This window comes from Podarcis muralis, chromosome 5 (genome assembly GCF_964188315.1).
Source record: "Podarcis muralis chromosome 5, rPodMur119.hap1.1, whole genome shotgun sequence".
Taxonomy (NCBI): Eukaryota; Metazoa; Chordata; class Lepidosauria; order Squamata; family Lacertidae; genus Podarcis; species Podarcis muralis.
The window spans coordinates 93234452-93256264 of record NC_135659.1 but is presented as its reverse complement, the minus strand read 5'-3'; the positions used below and the strand labels follow the sequence as shown (position 1 = coordinate 93256264).

The 21813-nt window shown below is 44.5% G+C and overlaps 1 long non-coding RNA gene across 4 annotated transcripts in view; it reads left to right on the top strand.

Moving 5' to 3' along the window:
- LOC114599738 (uncharacterized) overlaps positions 1-21481 on the top strand; it is a 135516-nt gene extending 114035 nt beyond the window's left edge. For 2 of the 4 annotated variants that reach the window (XR_013393038.1, XR_013393035.1), the window contains 2 exons: positions 7892-7988; positions 13711-17766. This is a non-coding gene — a long non-coding RNA (uncharacterized LOC114599738). Of the gene's footprint in view, positions 1-7891; positions 7989-13710; positions 17767-17905 lie in introns of those variants that run through there. The other 2 variants (XR_013393037.1, XR_013393036.1) reach the window with 2 other exon arrangements.
- The last annotated feature ends 332 nt before the right edge of the window (positions 21482-21813 follow it).

Here is a 21813-nt window from a genome sequence, read left to right as displayed (position 1 = left end):
AGTGGCCTAAATGACCTCAGAGGTCCCTTTCAACTCTCAAATTCTCTGTTCTTTACCACTAACGAGGAAGGCCATCAATTACTAAGGAATGGGCAGCTTCTGCTGCTGCATAATTACTATATGAAATTCTTTGCAACAAGATATGATAATGTCCACTGGCTTAGTTAGCTATTACAAAGATTTATAGAGCAGAGCTCTATTGATATTCAGAGGCTGTATACCTCTGTTTATCCAAATCTGGGGACAAACAATGGCGTAGGGCTATTTCCCATCCTGAGCAGGTTTCTAGGGAAATTTGCTCAGCCACTGCTGAAAACGCAGTGCTAGTCTACATAAGTATTCTGATGTAGCAATTCATTCGTGTGTGTGTGTGTGTGTGTGTGATCGGGGGGGGGGGCAGCTTTTTATATATTATTAGGGATAAAGGCAAATGTCAGATAATCGCAGCTGCAGTTCGTGGTCCTAAATATAGCTTGAGCTTTCCAAATGTTGTTGTGGCTCTGCAGGGGTGGAAAAGATCAGTGCAGGGTGCCAAAGATGTTGTGCTCTGAAGCCCAGCTGTGCGGCATGGGAAAGGATGGGCAATGGTGTGCCAGTCAGAGAGGCAGCAGAGGGGTAACTGTGGTGCAGACGACTTAGACTGGAGGGATGTGCAATAGCTGGAAGACCTGTGATTTAAATGGGGAGAACAAGGATGTCCTTTGCCACCATAATTTCTGTTGAGAACCATGGGCAACGAATCCCCATTTCTGTAACTGATAATGGTGAGCAGTAATAATAATAATAAGGTAAAGGTAAAGGTACCCCTGCCCGTACGGGCCAGTCTTGACAGACTCTATGGTTGTGCGCTCATCTCACTCTTTAGGCCGGGGGCCAGCGCTGTCCGCAGACACTTCCAGGTCACGTGGCCAGCGTGACAAGCTGCATCTGGCGAGCCAGCGCAGCACACGGAACGCTGTTTACCTTCCCACTGGTAAGCGGTCCCTATTTATCTACTTGCACCCAGGGGTGCTTTCGAACTGCTAGGTTGGCAGGCGCTGGGACCGAACGATGGGAGCTCACCCCATCGTGGGGATTCGAACCACCGACCATGCGATCGGCAAGTCCTAGGCACTGAGGTTTTACCCACAGCGCCACCCGCATCCCAATAATAATAATAATAATAATAATAATAATAATAATAATAATAAAATTTATTTATACCCCACCCTCCCCAGCCAAGACCAGGCTCAGGGCAGCTAAAAACCAATAATAAAAACAAGATGATTAAAATACAACTTTAAAAACAAGATTAAAATACAACATTGAAACATTAAGATGCAGCCTCTTCACAGGAGGAGAAAGGAAAAAAGAAAGAGGGGGAGGGAGGGAATCAAATTGGCTCCAAGCCAAAGGCCAGGCGGAACAACTCTGTCTTACAGGCCATGTGGAAAGAAATCAGATCCTGCAGGGCCCTGGTCTCATGAGGCAGAGCGTTCCACCAGGCTGGAGCCAGTGTTGAAAAGGCCCTGGCTCTGGTTGAAGCCAATCTAACTTCCTTAGGGCCCAGGACATCTAGGGTGTTGTTATTTATGGACATTAAGGTCCTCTGTGGGGCCTATTGGGGGAGGCGGTCCCATAGGTATGAGGGTACTAGGCCGTGAAGGGCTTTAAATGTCAAAACCAGCACCTTAAATCTGACCCTGTACTCCACCAGGAGCAAGCGCAGCTGGAAAAGCACTGGGTGAATATGCTCCCATGACAGAGACCCTGTGAGGAGCCTCGCTGCAGCATTCTATACCCGCTGGAGTTTCTGGGACAGTACAAGTCATACCTCAGGTTACAGACGTTTCAGGTTGCGTTTTTTTTGAGTTGCACATCGCCCCAAACCAGGAAGTACTAGAACGGGATACTTGTGCATGTGCAGAAGCACTGAATTGCAACCTGCACATGTGCAGATGCGGCGCTGTGGGTTGTGAATGCTGTGGGTTGCGAATGTGCCTCCTGCACGGATCACATTCACAACCCAAGTGTCCCACTGTACCTCATTCACCCTAATGGTGCGGTTCCACTGTGCATAACCCATTCTCTCCCATCTCATCTCCCCAGCTGATTTTCACCCAGAATGTGTTTATTTTTTATTTCTTGAATTTATATTTTTTTTTTTCATTTTTCCAAATCTTTTTTTTATCGTCAATTGGACTTACCCACATCCTCCATCCCTGCATTCCTTACAATAAAAATAAACAGCAAATTAATACCTTGTTTCATGTGTTTTTGTATTTTCATCTAATTATTTACTCTAAAAATTGAACTTTTCTCGGTCATAACTTAGTTTCAATCATTTCCGAATCTCAATACTGAAGCATGTTTTTCTCAAAACTTAGCAAATTCTCAACATTCATATAGCTTATAATGTTTTTGTAAATAGTCCTTGAATTTTTTCCAGTCCTCTTCCACTGCCTCTTCTTGAATTTATATACCGCCCTATACCCGGAGGTCTCAGGGCGGTTCACCAAAATAAGATTAAGATCACAATATAGAAAATCAAAATAAAATCAATAACCCAATAACCCTCCCCCCCAAAGAGCCACATTTTAAAAGGGTATAGGATGTCCATCAGTTCAACCAAAGGCCTGGTTAAAAAGGAAGGTTTTTGCCTGTCGCCTAAAGGTGTATAATGAAGGCGCCAGGCAAACTTCCCTGGGAAGAGCATTCCACAGATGGGGAGCCACTGCAGAGAAGGCCCCGTTCTCGTGTTCCCACCCTCCGGACCTTTTGTGGAGGAGGCACACGAAGGAGGGCCTCAGAAGATAAACTCAAGGTCCGGGTAGGATCATATGGAAAGAGGAGGTCCTTGAGGTATTGGGGTCCTGAGACGTTTAAGGCTTTATAAGTAAAAACCAGCACTTTGAATTGGGCCCAGAAACTAATTGGTAGCCAGTGCAGTAGGACCAGGATCTGTGCAATATGCTCAAACAGCCATGCTCCGGTGAGCAACCTGGCTGCTGAATTCCGCACCCATGTTCCATTGCAAACCTCAATCTGAAATCCTGACTTTGGGATCATAGAATCATAGAATAGAATCATAGAATCATAGAGTTGGAATAGACCACAAGGACCATCGAGTCCAACCCCCTGCCAAGCAGGAAACACCATCAGAGCACTCCTGACATATGGTTGTCAAGCCTCTGCTTAAAGACCTCCAAAGAAGGAGACTCCACCACACTCCTTGGCAGCAAATTCCACTGTCAAACAGCTCTTACTGTCAGGAAGTTCTTCCTAATGTTTAGGTGGAATCTTCTTTCTTGTAGTTTGGATCCATTGCTCCGTGTCCGCTTCTCTGGAGCAGCAGAAAACAACCTTTCTCCCTCCTCTATATGACATCCTTTTATATATTTGAACATGGCTATCACCCCTTAACCTCCTCTTCTCCAGGCTAAACATGCCCAGCTCCCTTAGCCATTCCTCATAAGGCATCGTTTCCAGGCCTTTGACCATTTTGGTTGCCCTCCTCTGGACACGTTCCAGTTTGTCAGTGTCCTTCTTGAACTGTGGTGCCCAGAACTGGACACAGTACTCCAGGTGAGGTCTGACCAGAGCAGAATACAGTGGCACTATTACTTCCCTTGATCTAGATGCTATACTCCTATTGATGCAGCCCAGAATTGCATTGGCTTTTTTAGCTGCCGCGTCACACTGGATGAGCTTAGTTGCAGAGGGGAAATGAGTGGGGCAAGGAAGGGTTAAGCATTCCCCTGGCCACTTGCCCTTCCTCCTCATTCCAGCTTTCTGGAGAAGTGGTGTGTCCTGAGTCTCAAGGCATGAGGTAGAGACGGATTCTTCTGTTCTGCCTGAGAAGGTCTTTGACTATCAGGGAAGAATTTGCAAAGGCAATAGCAGATAACACATGAATCTTAATGTAGTTAGATTTGAAAATATGATGAGGCGCCAACATTTCATTCCTTTGCCGAGTGCCAAGTGTACAGGTCCTGATGATGGATGCGCATATTTATCTGCTTGGTGAGTTTGAGGCCAGGTTTGTCAAATTTCCTTACATTTCTAGTTAAGCCATGTTCTGGGTTATTTGGAGCTCTGTTATCAGTGCTCCCAAAGCTTTTGGGCCGTGTGTCCTTTACACACACACACACACACACACACACACACACACACACCCTGCTTTCAAGTTGGAATTTTATCTGCTTCATACATCAAATGTGACAAGAACAAATTCAAAATCGGAGCTCACACCTTGAAGCTGAACTTTGCCAATGATAATGTATGAAGTTCATAGCTGGCTTTTTTCATACTCTGCAATAACAACAACATGGATAAAACACTGCAAAAATAAATAAATGTGTGAGTGAAATCCGTAGAGAGTTGACACCAGCACTTATGAGAAGCGATGTACACACAGAATGGAATACCGAAGTTTTATTTCCAGCACAATGTGGGCATGTATCTGTGCATGGATAACTCAGAATACAGTGGTACCTTGGTTCTCAAACTTAATCCGTTCCGGAAGTCCGTTCCAAAACCAAAATGTTCCAAAACCAAGGCGCGCTTTCCCATAGAAAGTAATGCAAAACAGATCAATATGTTCCAGACTTTTAAAAACAACCCATAAAACAGCAATTTAACATGAATTTTACTATCTAAGAGGCAGAGGAAGAGGCAGAGGAACCAGAGACCAAATTGCAAACATGCGCTGGATTATGGAGAAAGCTAGAGAGTTCCAGAAAGACATCTACTTCTGCTTCATTGACTATGCAAAAGCCTTTGACTGTGTCGACCACAGCAAACTATGGCAAGTTCTTAAAGAAATGGGAGTGCCTGATCACCTCATCTGTCTCCTGAGAAATCTCTATGTGGGACAAGAAGCTACAGTTAGAACTGGATATGGAACAACTGATTGGTTCAAAATTGGGAAAGGAGTACGACAAGGCTGTATTTTGTCTCCCTGCTTATTTAATTTATATGCAGAATACATCATGCGAAAGGCTGGGCTGGATGAATCCCAAGCTGGAATTAAGATTGCCGGAAGAAATATCAACAACCTCAGATATGCAGATGACACAACCTTGATGGCAGAAAGTGAGGAAGAATTAAAGAACCTTTTAATGAGGGTGAAAGAGGAGAGCGCAAAATATGGTCTGAAGCTCAACATCAAAAAAACGAAGATCATGGCCACTGGTCCCATCACCTCCTGGCAAATAGAAGGGGAAGAAATGGAGGCAGTGAGAGATTTTACTTTCTTGGGCTCCATGATCACTGCAGATGGTGACAGCAGCCACGAAATTAAAAGACGCCTGCTTCTTGGGAGAAGGGCAATGACAGGCCTAGACAGCATCTTGAGAAGTAGAGATGTCACTTTGCCAACAAAGGTCCGTATAGTTAAAGCCATGGTCTTCCCAGTAGTGATGTATGGAAGTGAGAGCTGGACCATCAAGAAGGCTGATCGCCGAAGAATTGATGCTTTTGAATTATGGTGCTGGAGAAGACTCTTGAGAGTCCCATGGACGGCAAGAAGATCAAATGCATCCATTCTTAAGGGAATCAGACCTGAGTGCTCACTAGAAGGACAGATCGTGAAGCTGAGGCTCCAGTACTTTGGCCACCTCATGAGAAGAGAAGACTCCCTGGAGAAGACACTGATGCTGGGAAAGATGGAGGGCACAAGGAGAAGGGGGCGACAGAGGACAAGATGGTTGGATAGTGTTTTCGAGGTTACCAGCATGAGTTTGACCAAACTGCGGGAGGTAGTGGAGGACAGAGGTGCCTGGCGTGCTCTGGTCCATGGGGTCACGAAGAGTCGGACACGACTAAACGACTAAACAACAACAACAACAACAACATGACCATTGATCCATAAAATAAAAGCAATAATCAATGTAAGGTAAAGGTAAAGGGACCCCTGACCATTAGGTCCATTCGTGACTGACTCTGGAGTTGCGGCGCTCATCTCGCTTTATTGGCCGAGGGAGCCGGCATACAGCTTCTGGGTCATGTGGCCAGCATGACTAGGCTGCTTCTGGCAAACCAGAGCAGCGCACGGAAACACCGTTTACCTTCCTGCCGGAGAGGTACCTATTTATCTACTTGCACTTTGACGTGCTTTCAAACTGCTAGGTTGGCAGGAGCAGGGACCGAGCAACGGGAGCTTACCCCGTCACGGGAATTCGAACCGCCGACCTTCTGATCAGCAAGTCCTAGGCTCTGTGGTTTAACCCACAGTGCCACCCGCGTCACTTACTATAAAATAAATAAGACAGTATTGTAGATGATAGGAATTAACATTTATTTATTTTTATTACGTGCTACCGGTAGCTCTGTGTGGGGATTGGGGTGTCTCCTAACTCTTAGCATCCCTAACAAATTACAGCTCCCAGAATTCTTTAGGGGAAACCAGGACTGCTTAAAGTGGTATCATAGTGCTTTAAATATAAGATGTGAATATGGCCTTAAGAAGCTGCTTCCAGAAAAAATAGCAGGGGCCACCACCAGTGGCCGAGCATATGCCAGCGCTGCCCTGGGTGGGCGCGCTCCCGAGGGGGGCAGAGGGTGCCCTCCCAGATGCGGGATAGCTGCTAGGGTACATGGAGCGGCATGTGCATCCTGCAGCCGGGGGGGGGGAGCAAGCCGCCAATGGCGGACATTTGGCAGGCCGCCTGCCCGCGACTCCCAAGCCTCCCCCAACCTGTTAAGATGAAGGGGGAGGGGAGAATGCCGCCGGCAAAGCGGCACAGCTCCCCCCTTCCCTCAATGGCTCATGGTAGGCTTGGGAGACATCACCTTGCCAACAAAGGTCCACATAGTTAAAGCTATGGTTTTCCCAGTAGTGATGTATGGAAGTGAGAATCTGGACCATAAAGAAGGCTGATCGCCAAAGAATTGATGCTTTTGAATTATGGTGCTGGAGGAGACTCTTGAGAGTCCCATGGACTGCAAGAAGATCAAACACATCCATTCTGAAGGAAATCAGTGCTGAGTGCCCACTGGAAGGACAGATCCTGAAGCTGAGGCTCCAGTACTTTGGCTACCTACTTTGGCCACCAGGCATGTTTAGCCTGGAGAAGAGGAGGTTAAGGGGTGATATGATAGCCATGTTCAAATATATAAAAGGTTGTTTTCTGCTGCTCCAGAGAAGCGGACACGGAGCAATGGATCCAAACTACAAGAAAGAAGATTCCACCTAAACATTAGGAAGAACTTCCTGACAGTAAGAGCTGTTCGACAGTGGAATTTGCTGCCAAGGAGTGTGGTGGAGTCTCCTTCTTTGGAGGTCTTTAATAAGCAGAGGCTTGACAACCATATGTCAGGAGTGCTCTGATGGTGTTTCCTGCTTGGCAGGGGGTTGGACTCGATGGCCCCTGTGGTCTCTTCCAACTCTATGATTCTATGATTCTATGATTCTATGATTCTATGACCTCATGAGAAGAGAAGACTCCCTGGAAAAGACCCTGATGTTGGGAAAGATGGAGGGCACAAGGAGAAGGGGACGAGATGGTGGGACAGTGTTCTCAAAGCTACCAGCATGAGTTTGACCAAACTGCAGGAGGCAGTGGAAGACAGGAGTGCCTGGCGTGCTCTGGTCCATGGGGTCACAAAGAGTCGGACACGACTAAAACGACTAAACAACAACAAGGCTTGGGAGCTGCTGGTGGGCGGTGTGCCAAATGTCACCCCCCTCACCAAAGACACCCAGAGCAGTCCATCCCCCCTTTCTCCGCCCCTGGCTACCACCAGGAAAGTTGTTAAGCAGTGCTCATTGGCCAAGAAGATAGTGCAATCTCCCAAGCACACACCTGCTCAACAGATATTTTTTAAGGTATTCTGGAAGATCCATTGCACATTTATTCCTGAATGTTCTGTGTTCTCCTACAACTTTGCATTATCTGTTTTTTCTCCTCAGGGCCATTTAATCAACACCTTCCTAGGACAGAAGAGCTGACTAGTCCCGAAGCCTTTGGCCAGAAGAGACCGAGCGATTTACAAGGATCAGGCTTTTAGTGAGTACCCAACTTGTTATAACGCACAACTTCCCTCCCCGCGAGAGTGTTTCGTTTTCTGCTGAATCAGGCACCTGGATTTCCACACACACCTACGTTCGACAAAAGCTGTTATTATGCAGTAGTTGATGCTCAGCAAAGAGAGTGAAATTTTCCACCAGCGCTAAGCTGTGATTGAATTTGTTCAGATTAGGCCTGGAGCTGAGCAAACTAGAAATGCATCATTTGAGGGATGCTCTTTCATTTTTATGGAAATGTTCCGCCGTCTTCAGATCTAATTGAAGGTCCTGACATTCCAATTTCCCTATAAGAATGTATTCAAACACCAGCTCAATTCTTATTCTTTATTTTCTTTGCAGAATTGAAACGGCAGTGCGTCAGATGCACGCTCGTTTCAAAGCCTGCAATCTCGGTGATCGTGTTTTCCTTTAAATGGGTGCTCGATAACTCCCATTCAAGCCACGTCCTACAGCCTGATCCATGATCCACACAAACCCAGGATAGCTCAGCTATAGGATTAAGGCCACCCCTCCCACTTCGAACAAACAAACAAACAAACAAACAAACGAGGGCTATGATAGGATTCTAGCAAGCATGGATTAAAATGCACATAAGAATTTGTGCGTTTGTCATACACAGACAAAAGAAAACTTGACATGTGATAAGAGAGAATGGAGGAGTGATTACTTCCCCACCCCTTCTTTTTATACAATACAAAATACTGATAGGTGGTTTTACTTTAAAAAAAAAAAAAGCATGTGAGAAAAACATCCACCTCCTAAAAATAATACTTAGCATTTGTGTAACACTTTTAAATATTCAAAGTGCTTCACTTGCATTATCTAATTGTAATCCTCACCCCAACAATCCCAAAGACAAAGCTCTGATTTCTTTCTTTCTTTCTTTCTTTCTTTCTTTCTTTCTTTCTTTCTTTCTTTCTTTCTTCCTTCCTTCCTTCCTTCCTTCCTTCCTTCCTTCCTTCCTTCCTTCCTTCCTTCTTTCTTTCTTTCTTTCTTTCTTTCTTTCTTTCTTTCTTTCTTTCTTTCTTTCTTTCTTTCTTTCTTTCTTTGTCTGCCGCCTTTCCACAGTTAAAACAATGCTCAAGGAGGCTTACAATATGAAAAGATTTACATGATTACACTGGACGCTTGGGTTGCGAACGTGATCCGTGCGGGAGGCACATTTGCAACCCACAGCATTCTCAACCTGCAGCACCGCGTCTGTGCACGCATAGGTCGCGATTTAGCGCTCTGTGCATATGCAAAGCGTGATTTAGCACTTGTGCACATGCTCAAGCACCAAAACCCAGAAGTAACCCATTCCGGTACTTCCAGGATCAGCAGGGTGCGCGACCCGAAAACACGCAACCTGAAGTGTCTGTAACCCGAGGTATGACTGTGGAAACATAGCAAAGTTGTCAAAAATAAATAAAACACATTAAAAACTACATAACCAAATGGAAGAATTCCCACATTAAAATAAAGATACAAAAAGTTAATCTCAGTAGAGTGGCACCTCGGGCTCCATACTCTTCAGGTTACATACGCTTCAGGTTACAGACTCCACTAACCAAGAAATATTGCCTCAGGTTAAGAACTTTGCTTCAGGATGAGAACAGAAATTGTGCTCCGGTGGCACGGCAGCAGCTGGAGGCCCCATTAGCTAAAGTGGTGCTTCAGATTAAGAACAGTTTCAGGTTAAGAACGGACCTCCAGAACAAATTAAGCACTTAACCCAAGGTACCACTGTAATATCAGTAATATCAGTTGATATCAGTAACAATAGCAAAAACTCCGAACAAAACTTCCCCCCGAATACCCCAGTCCTTGCTGGGCAGCAACCGCAGCAGCCGCAGTCCTTATGAGGCCTGTCAGGCCCCGCCCTGGGCCAGGTGGAGAGTGGCAGGACCGGGGCCTCAGGCGCCCAGCAGGGGAGTGCTCCTGGGTATTATCGTCCTTCCAGTAGATTGCCTGCCTGTGACCACAAGGGACTTCCTGACTCAGAGCTCTACCTACGGACAGAAGGTGAGTGAGGAGGCCAAGATCCAAAGGATGCTCATTGTTGCTGGATCCCAGGGATGGTTGGTTATGGGTCTGGAAAAGTACCCCCAAAGTAGCCCTCCTCCCCATAAGACTGAACTCCCAGAGTGCTTAGACTTTGGGCAGCATAAAGCTGGCAAAGCAAAGCCAGTGTGGTGTAGTGGTTAAGAGCGGTAGACTCGTAATCTGGTGAACTGGGTTTGCGTCTCCACTTCTCCACATGCAGCTGCTGGGTGACCTTGGGCCAGTCACACTTCTCTGAAGTCTCTCAGCCTCACTCACCTCACAGAGTGTTTGTTGTGGGGGAGGAAGGGAAAGGAGAATTTTAGCCGCTTTGAGACTCCTTAGGGTAGTGATAAAGCGGGATATCAAATCCTAACTCCTCGTCCTCCTCCTCCTCCTCCTCCTCCTCCTCCTCCTCCTCTTCTTCTTCTTCTTCTTCTCGCCTTCCCATCAAGTGGTGTAGAGTGGGGAGAGAGAAAGAAACCAGTACTGCGCAGCCATCAGCAAGGGATAATAACAGGTGGTCAGGACAAGCTACCTGTCAATCATGTGGCATCATAATGACACCATTAACCCATCAGAGTTAGTCCACAGGGTGGGGACAAACTAGGTCCCCACCCCCTGGTTCAGTGTGTAGCTTTTGGGTCCATGATGCACTGCAAAGATGGAAAGTTGATGCCCAGGGAAGAGTGGTTCTCCTTCATGACAGCAGACTTTTTCCTTGTACCCCAACGAGAATATACCCAAACCTTAGCAATGTCGCCTGAGGCCCTTCTTCACGTGTTCCCTCCAAGAGAGGCTTGAGAGTGACAACAAGGGAGAGAGTCTTTCATTCACCGGGACCACATAACAATGGTCCTGAGAGATCTGCATTGGCTCCCAGTATGTTTCCGAGCACAATTCAAAGTGTTGGTGCTGACCTTTAGCACCCTAAACGGCCTCAGTCCAGTATACCTGAAGGAGCGTCTCCACTCCATCGTTCAGCCTGAGGTCCAGCTCTGAGGGCCTTCTGGTGGTTCCCTCACTGCAAGAAGTGAGGTTGCAGGGAACCAGGCAGAGGGCCTTCTCAGTGGTGGCGCCCTCCCTGTGGAACGCCCTCCCATCAGATGTCAAGGAAATAAGCAGCTATCTTATCTTTAAATGACATCTGAAGGCAGCCCTGTTTAGGAAAGTTTTTAATATTTAATGCTGTATTGTTTTTAACACTCAATTGGGAGCCGCCCAGAGTGGCTGGGGAAACTCAGCCAGAAGGGCGGAGTATAAATAATATATTATTAGTAGTAGTATTATTATTATTCATGGTAGACCACGAGCTTTGCATGCAGATGGTCCCAAGTCCAGCCTCAATTAGCAGCATTGATTAGATGTATCTCAGGGAGCAGAGCAGCGAAATGATCTCCGATGCTGCTGTAAGTCAAAGCAGACATACACGAATCCATGGTATGACTCTGCCTAAGGCAATTTCATAAGTCCATCGTAATGTTTCCATCTCTCTTTTGGATGTAGTAAACAGACAAGTGTGGGAGAGCTCTTTTGTTTTGTTATAAAGTAAAGGGACCCCTGACCATTAGGTCCAGTCGTGGCCGACTCTGGGGTTGTGGAGCTCATTTTGCTTTATTGGCCGAGGGAGCCGGCGTACAGCTTCCGGGTCATTGGCGAGCATGACTAAGCCACTTCTGGTGAACCAGAGCAATGCACGGAAACTCCGTTTACCTTCCCGCCGGAGTGGTACCTATTTATCTACTTGCACTTTGATGTGCTTTCGAACTGCTAGGTTGGCAGAAGCAGGGACCGAGCAACGGGAGCTCACCCCGTCGCGGGTATTCGAACTGCCAACCTTCTGATTGGCAAGTCCTAGGCTCTGTGGTTTAACCCACAGTGCTACCCACGTCCCTTGTTTTGTTATAAAGAAACTCTAAAAATGTTTTAACATTTCCTCCTGCTTTTCCTTATGTATAAAACTATGGGCAACTTCCATCTAGGGACTCATTGAACCTATGGACATGTCTTAGTAGGGTACCTAAAGACCAGCTGGAATTGATCTGGGGCCACATCCAGCCCCTCAAACTGCTAATTAGCAATTTATGGCTATTTTATACTATTTTATTTGTATACCACCCTTCATCTGAAAATCTCAGGATGGTTCACAGCATGAAAATACAAGGTACAAATACAATACAATACAAAAGAGCCACCCCTCCCCTCTCACAAACACATTTACAAGGATATAGGATATTAATCACCCAAAGGCCTAATTGAAGAGGAGCATTTCTGCCTGGCGCCTGGCTGGAAGCACATTCTGATGCCACCTTTTCAAACACCACCGATTCATCTACAAACAAACAAACAATGGGTTTATCGGTTTACGAGTTGTACTTTATTATACAGTGGTACCTCGGGTTAAGTACTTAATTAGTTCCGGAGGTCTGTTCTTAACCTGAAACTGTTCTTAACCTGAGGTACCACTTTGGCTAATGGGGCTTCCCGCTGCTGCCGCGCTGCTGGAGCACAATTTCTGTTCTCATCCTGAAGCAAAGTTCTTAACCCGAGGTACTATTTCTGGGTTAGAGGAGTCTGTAACCTGAAGCGTATGTAACCTGAAGTGTATGTAACCCGAAGTACCACTGTATATCCGTGCTATTAATTGTTTTGCTACTTTTCTTTATCGGGGGTGAAAAAACTGCATGCTTCTTTTGCAGTTTGCGTTGTCGTCTGGATCGCCTGCATTTAATTCTTTTAATTTGTGTGAGCTGCCTGGAAAACATATATACATACGGTATATCTATTGGTCAGCCGTACCAGCCTAGTTAATAAATGCACAAATAAACCATGTGAAAAGTCTGCAGCTGGGTAATTTTTGCATCATCTTTCTAAAGTAAACCTTAGCACCATATTTCTGCACCAGAAATTAATTTAGACATGTGCCACTATCTATTTATTTATTTTTGAAGCCTGGTCCATTTTTGTTTTGGCTTGGCGATTGTGTGCAAGGCAGGAGTTGCCTCTGCTCCTCCCAGATAGGGTCAAAGGCATTATTCTTGCAGGACGCCTGCAGAAACCAGCCTTTTCCCACGACATTCCATCAGATCTGCAAGTAAGGGCAGCTTCTGCGATGACTTCACTTCTCTGCATTGCAACACTGCACTGAACTGTGGCCAACTGCTGGAGTTTGCTCATTTGTGTGTTTCCACTGGAGACCTGCTGATTCAATCATTTTAAAGCTGCCCATTTCTTCCACGTCAGAGATTTTATAGCTCTAAGGATTAGCAGCTTTTATCCCAACAAACCCCGAAGCTCTATATATTCTGATTTTTATGGTAAGCTTCACTAATAAACTGCTTAAAACATATGCTAATTGTGTTTATTGTATCCTTTAATTATCATATGTATCATTAAGGATGTGCCATCCCATTTAGAATCTTAATCCACATTACCCTTTGCTCTTTAGAGTTCCCCTCCTTAACACATTCTGGATCAAAACCCAGAAGGGAAGTGTCACCTTAAAATCCAGTCTTTTAACAACACACACACACACACACACACACACACACACACACACACACAGTGTATATTCAGTTCTCGCACATCTGCCACTCATTCTCAGCGGCACTTTTGCAGGATAAATTCCTTATGGATTGCGCCCAAAGGTTATAATATGCAATTCTCTTCTTTTGGAACAGTTGTGGAGCAGCCCCATTGACTTCTATGAGACTACTTGGAAGTAAGTGCATTGCAACGATAATGCTTCATTTGGTTTTTCCTGTGTTGTGTGCATATGGGTGATAAAAACATGTGTAAGTTCCTGTAATTCTTGTTATTTTTATTTAAGAAAGAGTCTGGAGCAGATTATTCATTAACGGTCATGAAAATGCACAGCACAGCCAAAGATAAGCACTTTTAAATCTCATTGATTTGAAGAGGGGCGATTTAAGTGCATGTCTGACTTTCCCACTGAAATCAATGGGGCTTAAAAGCACTTATTTTGTCTGGATTGTGTTGAATACTTACTATTCAAGACAGGGGAGAATTCTTCCATATGCCTCGTTCCAAATAGAAGCTTAGAAGCGATATTTTGCTGTAGCTGTTGCACATTTTGGGCTTTATTCTGATGCCACCTGAGGAGTCCCTTATAGCCTTATGACTCTTGGAAGACTGGGGTTTGGTCAGGAAAGGGTTAATGGGACAAGCAGGACTGCTGGACATAATTCCTCTCTGAAAATGGTTTTGTTAAAAAAAAATATGCCTTTCACATAGGGATAGACAGACCTATCAATTTTCACTTCTCCCAGTTTCTCATTTTTCCAAACCTAAACTCAGTTCTCCACATTCCTACAGCAATTTGCTTTTTTAAAAAAATCATTATTAAAATTATGGAGCATGTTAGTGCACATCTGTCCCAACAAACACATTTTGATCAGTTTTGACTAATGCACACATTTTTAATCAGTTTTGACAAATACACACATTTACAAGCAATTTCCTCCAATACAAAGCATTCTATACGTTAGTGTCACTAATATATGCAATTACATACATACTTCTCCCTAATATATGTCTCTTTGCACTCTTCACTTAGCTGGAGAACTGCATTGCAAAATTCAGAAAAGTGCAAATTTCAAAGGATGGTAGTGTTTTGATTCGTATATCGTTTTGGAAAGCTGCTCAGAGATCCAGGGCAATGAACAAAATCCTACACCCTTTGGCTTGTTGTTGATATACATGAGCCTGGAAAACCATATCTCTTTCATTGCCAAATCCAGTTTAGAAACAGAACTGAAATGGATTTGGATAATCTGTATCCTTGAAGAGTGTCTGGAGTTGTATAGTCGCCACCTGCCCAAGTCCCTTGACCAGGAAAGGTTTGTTTGTAATATCAGATCCAGACTGTCTCTTGCAACATGGATTAGGCCAGGCTTCCTTAACCTTGGCCCTCCAGATGTTTTTGGCCTACAACTCCCATGATCCCTAGCTAGCAGGACCAGTGGTCAGGGATGCTGGGAATTGTAGTCTCAAAACATCTGGAGGGCCAAGGTTGAGGAAGCCTGGGTTAGGCCATGGGTATGTGGGGAAAGCCCCATGGTTCATAGCACTCATGAAATCCTGAGCTGCCCTTGAGAAAGCAGTGTCAGAAAAATAAAAAATAAAAATGAGTGTAGAAGGAGTCAAGCCTTTCCATCTGAATTAGAAGTGGGATGCCAAAGCAGTTCCGGGAACAATTTCCAATCAAAGCATAGCTAAAGTGAAGTTAAATGTACAAGCTAATAATCAAAACGATGCAATGAATACAAAGTGAGCCAGGAGCCAGCTTTCATTCAATCCAAGGGTGTGTGTAGAATGAGCAATTGTAAAAAGACTTTCTGAATAAGATCAGTCAGTTGAGCATGGGACTCTTAATTTCAGGGTCATGGGTTCAAGTCCTGCCCTGGGCAAAAAAGGCTCCTGCATTGCAGGGGGTTAGACTACTAGATGACCCTTGTGGTCCCTTCTACGATTTTGTGATTCTGCAGGATGTCATCAAAAGGGAAAGGGGTCATGCAGGACTCTTACAAGAATGCAAGAAGAGACCTGCTGGTTCAGACCACAAGCTCACATGGAACCCTTTTCCTGGAATTGCCAATCTGATGCCTATGTGAAGTCTGAAAACAGGGCATGAGGACAACAGCCCTCTCCCACTGATCTGCCCCAACAACTAGGAATTGGAGGTGCCTCTTGTGGGATGTAAACACAGGAGCAGTCAATGACAACATTCCTAGAGTGTACATGTTAGAACATGGGGAGGGATGTCTGTCCAGCAAGCAGGTAAACTTCCTGGGGACGGACTTCCTCCGCATGTGACCAGAGGTGGGTGTGGCCTCACCTGTGCAGGTAATGACAAAAGCACAGGGCAGGCAGCCTCTCTCTCTCTCTGCCATTTTCCTTCGATGAGGAAACATCTAAGGATGCTCTCTTGGCTCCCAGCCAAGTGAGGAGATAAGGACTATTTTGCTACAAGATAGATTCTGAATGTATGTAACCTTTTTAAGCCTGTCTGCCTTCTGGGATCATATTGTGAACAGAACGTGAGTAAACTCTTTTATACTTTTATGAAGACTGTGTCGTGTCTTGTATTTTAAGAGGGAACAAAAGGGCAAATTACCAGAGTAATTATTATAGAGGTTCTAGCAAACCTGTGCACACGTTACCGTTGCGAACTTAAAGGGGAATGTCTATAAACTCTGCTGATATTTTGGGAACTTGTTAGCACAAGTTGGATAAGGATATAATTAGTCAATATATCCTCTCCTGCACCCCAGAACATTCCCACACCTCTGAATGTAGGAGACAGCATTGATGACTAGCAGGCAGCGAGAGTCTTATCATCTAGGAATATGTCTAATCCACATCACCACATCTTGCGTTGGAAGTTAATTCCATGTTTTAACTATGCATTGTGTGAATATGTGTTGCCTCTTGTATATCCCAAATCCAGAGCGCCACCACTGAGAAGGCCCCGCTCCATATACCTGCCAACTATCCTCAGACAAGCAGGCAAATTAGATGGGAGCAAGCATTTCTCCAGATATCCTGGACCCAAACCGCAAAGATAGATGTCTCTGATCTAATGAGGCTCACTCACTCACTTTCTCTCTCTCTCTTTTTACAGGAACTCTTTAAACACTCTCACCAAGAAGCAACACACACACACACACACACACACACACACACACACACACACACAGAGTAATGCCATATCCCATGACAATGCAAATATCTGCAAGGGAAAATTCCATCTTGGGAATTTGCCAGGCTTTGGGGACGATGGGGAGGAATCAGTGTTACAGCAACAAGGAGAGAGTGCCATTTTTTACGGTGTGCCAGATACTAATCCAATATCATGAACGAAACAGCTTAAGCAAATTAAATAACTTCCCCTGCATCCCTTTTTAGAGGATGAGATTAAAGGAACATACAGAGCTTTGAAACAGGGCTGTTTACGATTTCCAAAAATTAACAAGTGCCCAAACAATATTCCTGTCTAGATCCAATGTTCCTGTGAAACTTGTTTCCCCTCTTTCTGACACTAAGAGCTGTTCAACAGTGAAACGGGCTTCCTTGGAGGTTTTTAAGCAGAGGTTGGATGGTCATCTGTCATGGATGCTTTAGTTGAGATTCCTGCATTGCGGGGGGCTAGACTAGACGATTCTACGATTCTATGACCAACCACAACTCTCTGAGAAGTTCACAAAGCAAGACTTGAATGCGGCAGGCCTCCACCACCTTTTCTTGCCAACAACTGATATTCAGAGATACATTGTCTCTGAACATGGAGGTTCCCCATTTCTCGCAACCATTTATTAAAGGAAAGTTTGTGATGTTAACATATGAGAGTGCTGGAGGCGAAATAGTTACACAAGTAACCCAATCAGAAGCCAGGGGGGTGGAGTCAGAGGGACTATAAAACCAGCTCTGGGAGGGGCGAAGGGGGGAGTTCGTTGGGAGTTGGGTGGTTGGTTGGAGTGGGAGTGAATTGGGATAGAGTCTGTGAGTAGGTTGTGTAGCGAAATAAGCTGAGTCAGGAACAGTTAGGAACTAGGAAGACAAGAAAATATCTGAGAGGTGGTTTAGGGAGTGAGAGCAGGTAGCGGAAGTTATAGGTCTGGATAAGCACCCCATGATTGTAATTGACCAATACCGTTTATGAAACCACACACTTGTTAAACTGCAATAAATAAACAGAAGTTTATGTTCCAATTTAACCCTGACTGGACTCGGTATTGTACCAGGTAGGGCCTGGTTGGTGGCAGCGAGAAATAAAGTGGTGGCACAGGGATCAATAGACGGTGAAACATCCAGGGACCCTGTGTGCTTGCCACAAGTATCATCTCTTTTTTACAGGTGTGGTCCTTCAGATGTTGGAACATAGGAAGACGCCTTGTACTCAGTATGTTCATTGGTCCACTTGCTCAGCAATGTCAACACTGACTGCTAGTGGCTCTCTGAAATTTCAAGACAATCTCTCCCAGTTGATGCCGGGGACTGAACCTGGGACGTTCTGCATGGAAAGCAGTTTGCACTTCCACTGAGCAATGGCCTTCCTCTTGCCCTCCTCATCCCTAACCATTGGGCATGCTGGGCTGGGGCTCATGGGAGGTGGGGTTCAACAACATCTGGAAGGCCACAGGTTGCCTACCCCCAGCCCTGTTAAATAACATTGTACACATCCCCCTTGTCCTCTGTTCTACAAAGAAACAATTATGCTGTTTCCGTATTGGAACAGATTTTGAATGTCAGGCTCTTGTAGCCAAATAGAAATGTCAGGACCTCAACACGTCTCCCGTGTGTAGCGGCTAATTTAATCAGCATTCCAAGATGTGATTTCGATTCAATCATTTTGCTGGAGTGGCTGGGCTTATGAGGAGTGTGTCCAGCAAAAAGGAGATCAGTTAGATATTATTAAGGGCCGCATGTTTCTTACCGGAGAGAAAAAGGGGAGAGAGACGGGGGATGGGGAAAGAACATCTTGGATGGGATCTGCACGGTTACGAAAGTTCACCCTGGGCTTGCTGAATGGGGAAGCTTAATTCTGGACTAAGTTGTTTCCATCAAACTTGGGGGGAAAGGGGGGAAGGACGCATTTTGTAATGGGAAAGTGGGAAGCAAGGGAGAGGTTCTTAACCTTCCCCTCCATCCGCCATGTGCCTCTGTATTATTTCCCCAGTCATTTGCCCCCCAACTGCACCAGTGAGGTATGAACATTAGAAGAGCTCTGCTGGATCAGGCCAATGGACCATTTAGACCAGCCTCATGCTCTCACAGTGGCCAAACAGGTGCCTGTGGGAAGCCCACAAGCATTGTTGTTGTTGTTTAGTCATTTAGTCGTGTCCGACTCTTTGTGACCCCATGGAGCAGAGCACGCCAGGCACTCCTGTCTTCCACTGCCTCCCGCAGTTTGGTCAAACTCATGCTGGTAGCTTCAAGAACACTGTCCAACCATCTCGTCCTCTGTCGTCCCCTTCTCCTTGTGCCCTCCATCTTTCCCAACATCAGGGTCTTTTCCAGGGAGTCTTCTCTTCTCATGAGGTGGCCAAAGTATTGGAGCCTCAGCTTCAGGATCTTTCCTTCCAGTGAGCACTCAGGGCTGATTTCCTTCAGAATGGATATGGAATGAATGGAAATAAGAGAAACTCCAGAGATTCGAGGGATTAAAGTAGGAACGAAAGAATATAAATTAAAAGCTTACGCAGACGATTTGATGCTATCCCTAGAAGAACCGATAAAAAGTCTCAGCAAGGCGCTTGAAATATTAGAAGAATACGGTAAGCTATCCGGCTTTAAATTGAACAAATCAAAAACAAAAATGATGACTAAGAATCTGGGAAAGGAAGAAAGAGAAAAATTGGAGGCTCAGAATGGAATCAAGGTGGCTAAAAAAATAAATACCTGGGAATCTGGTTAACCACAAAAAATATAAATCTAATTCAAGATAATTATCTGACAACGTGGAGGGAAATTAAGAAAGATGGGAAGAATGGCAGCAATAAAAATGAACGTACTCCCAAAAATGTTGTTCCTGTTTCAGAACATACCAGTGATTAAGGGTCCCAAAATGTTTAAGGATTGGCAGAAAACCCTTTCGAAGTTTATATGGCAAGGGAAAAGACCGAGAGTCAGATTTAAGTTACTTACAGATCGAAAAGAAAGAGGGGGATTCTCGGTACCGAACCTGAAACTATACTTCGAAGCTGCCTGCCTTTGCTGGATCAAAGAGTGGATAACTTTAGAAAACGCTGACTTATTAGATCTTGAAGGGTCCAGCAATAGGTTCGGCTGGCATGCCTACTTGTGGGCAAACAAGGAAAAGGTACATAAAGGGTTTTCAAGCCATATTATTAGAGGTTCATTATATGAAGTTTGGGAGAAAAATAAAAAACTTTTAGAACGGAAAACACCTTGGTGGTTATCGCCAAAGGACATTTTAACAATTAAGAGAATAAACATGGAAGGAGAAAGACGAACTTACGAAGATTTATTGACAAGATCAGAAAGCGGCTGGAAATTGAGAACATATGAGGAGTTGAAAGAAAAATTAACAGGCTGGCTACAATACCATCAAATAAATGCAATGTGGATGGAAGATAAAAAAGTGGGGATGAGTGAAAAAAAATCCAAATTTCAGACAGAAATAATTGAAGGCAAAACCAAGTTATTATCCAAAATGTATGATATATTACTGGAGTGGGATACTAAGGATGAAGAAATAAAAGAGGTCATGACAAAATGAGCAATGGACCTGGGATATAATATAGAATATGAAAAGTGGTCGAAACTCTGGAAAAACGAAATGAAATTCACGGCGTGCGTCACACTCAGAGAAAATTTAAAAAAGATGATGTACAGGTGGTATATAACACCAGCAAAATTAGGAAAAATGTATAAAACAGCAAATAAGGCCTGCTGGAAGTGTAAAACCAAAGAAGGCAACTTCCACCATATGTGGTGGACGTGCGAAGAAATGAAGAAATTTTGGGATTTGATTTATAATGAGTTAAAAAAAAATTAAAATACACCTTTCCTAAAAGACCAGAGGCCTTTTTATTAGGAATTATCGGAGACGAAATTAAAAAAGAAGATAAAATATTATTTCAATATTCGACAGCAGCGGCCAGGATCCTAATTGCACAAAATTGGAAAAGTTCGAATATCCCAACAGTTAACGATTGGCAAACAAAATTATTTGAATATGTTGAAATTGCAAAAATGACGCAAAAAATTAGAAACCAAAAAAATACAAAGTTTATTAATGACTGGAATAAATTTATGGTATATATAGAAGGAAATTACAGAAATTTAAAAACAATAGCTGGTCTGATATAAATCTTACGATGAGTAAACCATTAATAAGTATTAACTGCAGAAGGGGGGGGGGGGGGAAAGAAAGTTTTCTTTTTACCAAGAAGCCCGAAATCAGGAGGGAAGGAAGTCAAGAGGAATGTAGAAGAAAGAACTAAATACATACAGATATAAGGATAAAACGATATTAAGAATAAGATAAAGAACTGTTACAGAATTTGATGTTTTGTTTATTTTTGTTTTTTGGATTATGTATGAATATTTCTCTCTTTCTTGTTTGTATTTCTTATTCCGAAATTATTGTTTTGCTTTTTATCGATTTTTTATTTTTTATTTTTGGGCTGTATCCTGCATTCCTTTTTTTGGTTGTTGATTCAATTGAAACTTAATAAAAAGAATTTAAAAAAAACAACAAACAAAGTATTGGAGCCTCAGCTTCTGGATCTGTCCTTCCAGCGAGCACTCAGGGCTGATTTCCTTGAGAATGGATAGGTTTGATCGTCTTGAGGTCTATGGGACTCTCAACAGTCTCCTCCAGCACCATAATTCAAAAGCATCAATTCTTTGGCGATCAGCCTTCTTTATGGTCCAGCTTTCACTTCCATACATCACTAAAGCATACTGTGCTGGACCCGGGGGGGGGGGGGGGGTTACCGAGAGGCGTGGTCAGAGTCCGGTCCTGGGTCGAGAGTCTGGAGACTGTCCACCAAGGGTGAAGTGGGGTCCAAAGCAGGAAGCCGGGCGTGGTCAGGAACTCCGGAAGAACAGGTCTGGGTGCTGGCAGAAACAGGTTTCCAACGACGTTGCTCCCGCAACCTGCGACCGGGCTTACTGGCCTTTATCTTCTCTGAGGCCAGGGGCGGTCCCGGCCCACAGGTGACCTGCCTCTCCTGGCCTTAAGGCGAGCACTCCTCCTGAGAGAACCCAGTTCCCTCCACCTCTCTGCCCTGAGC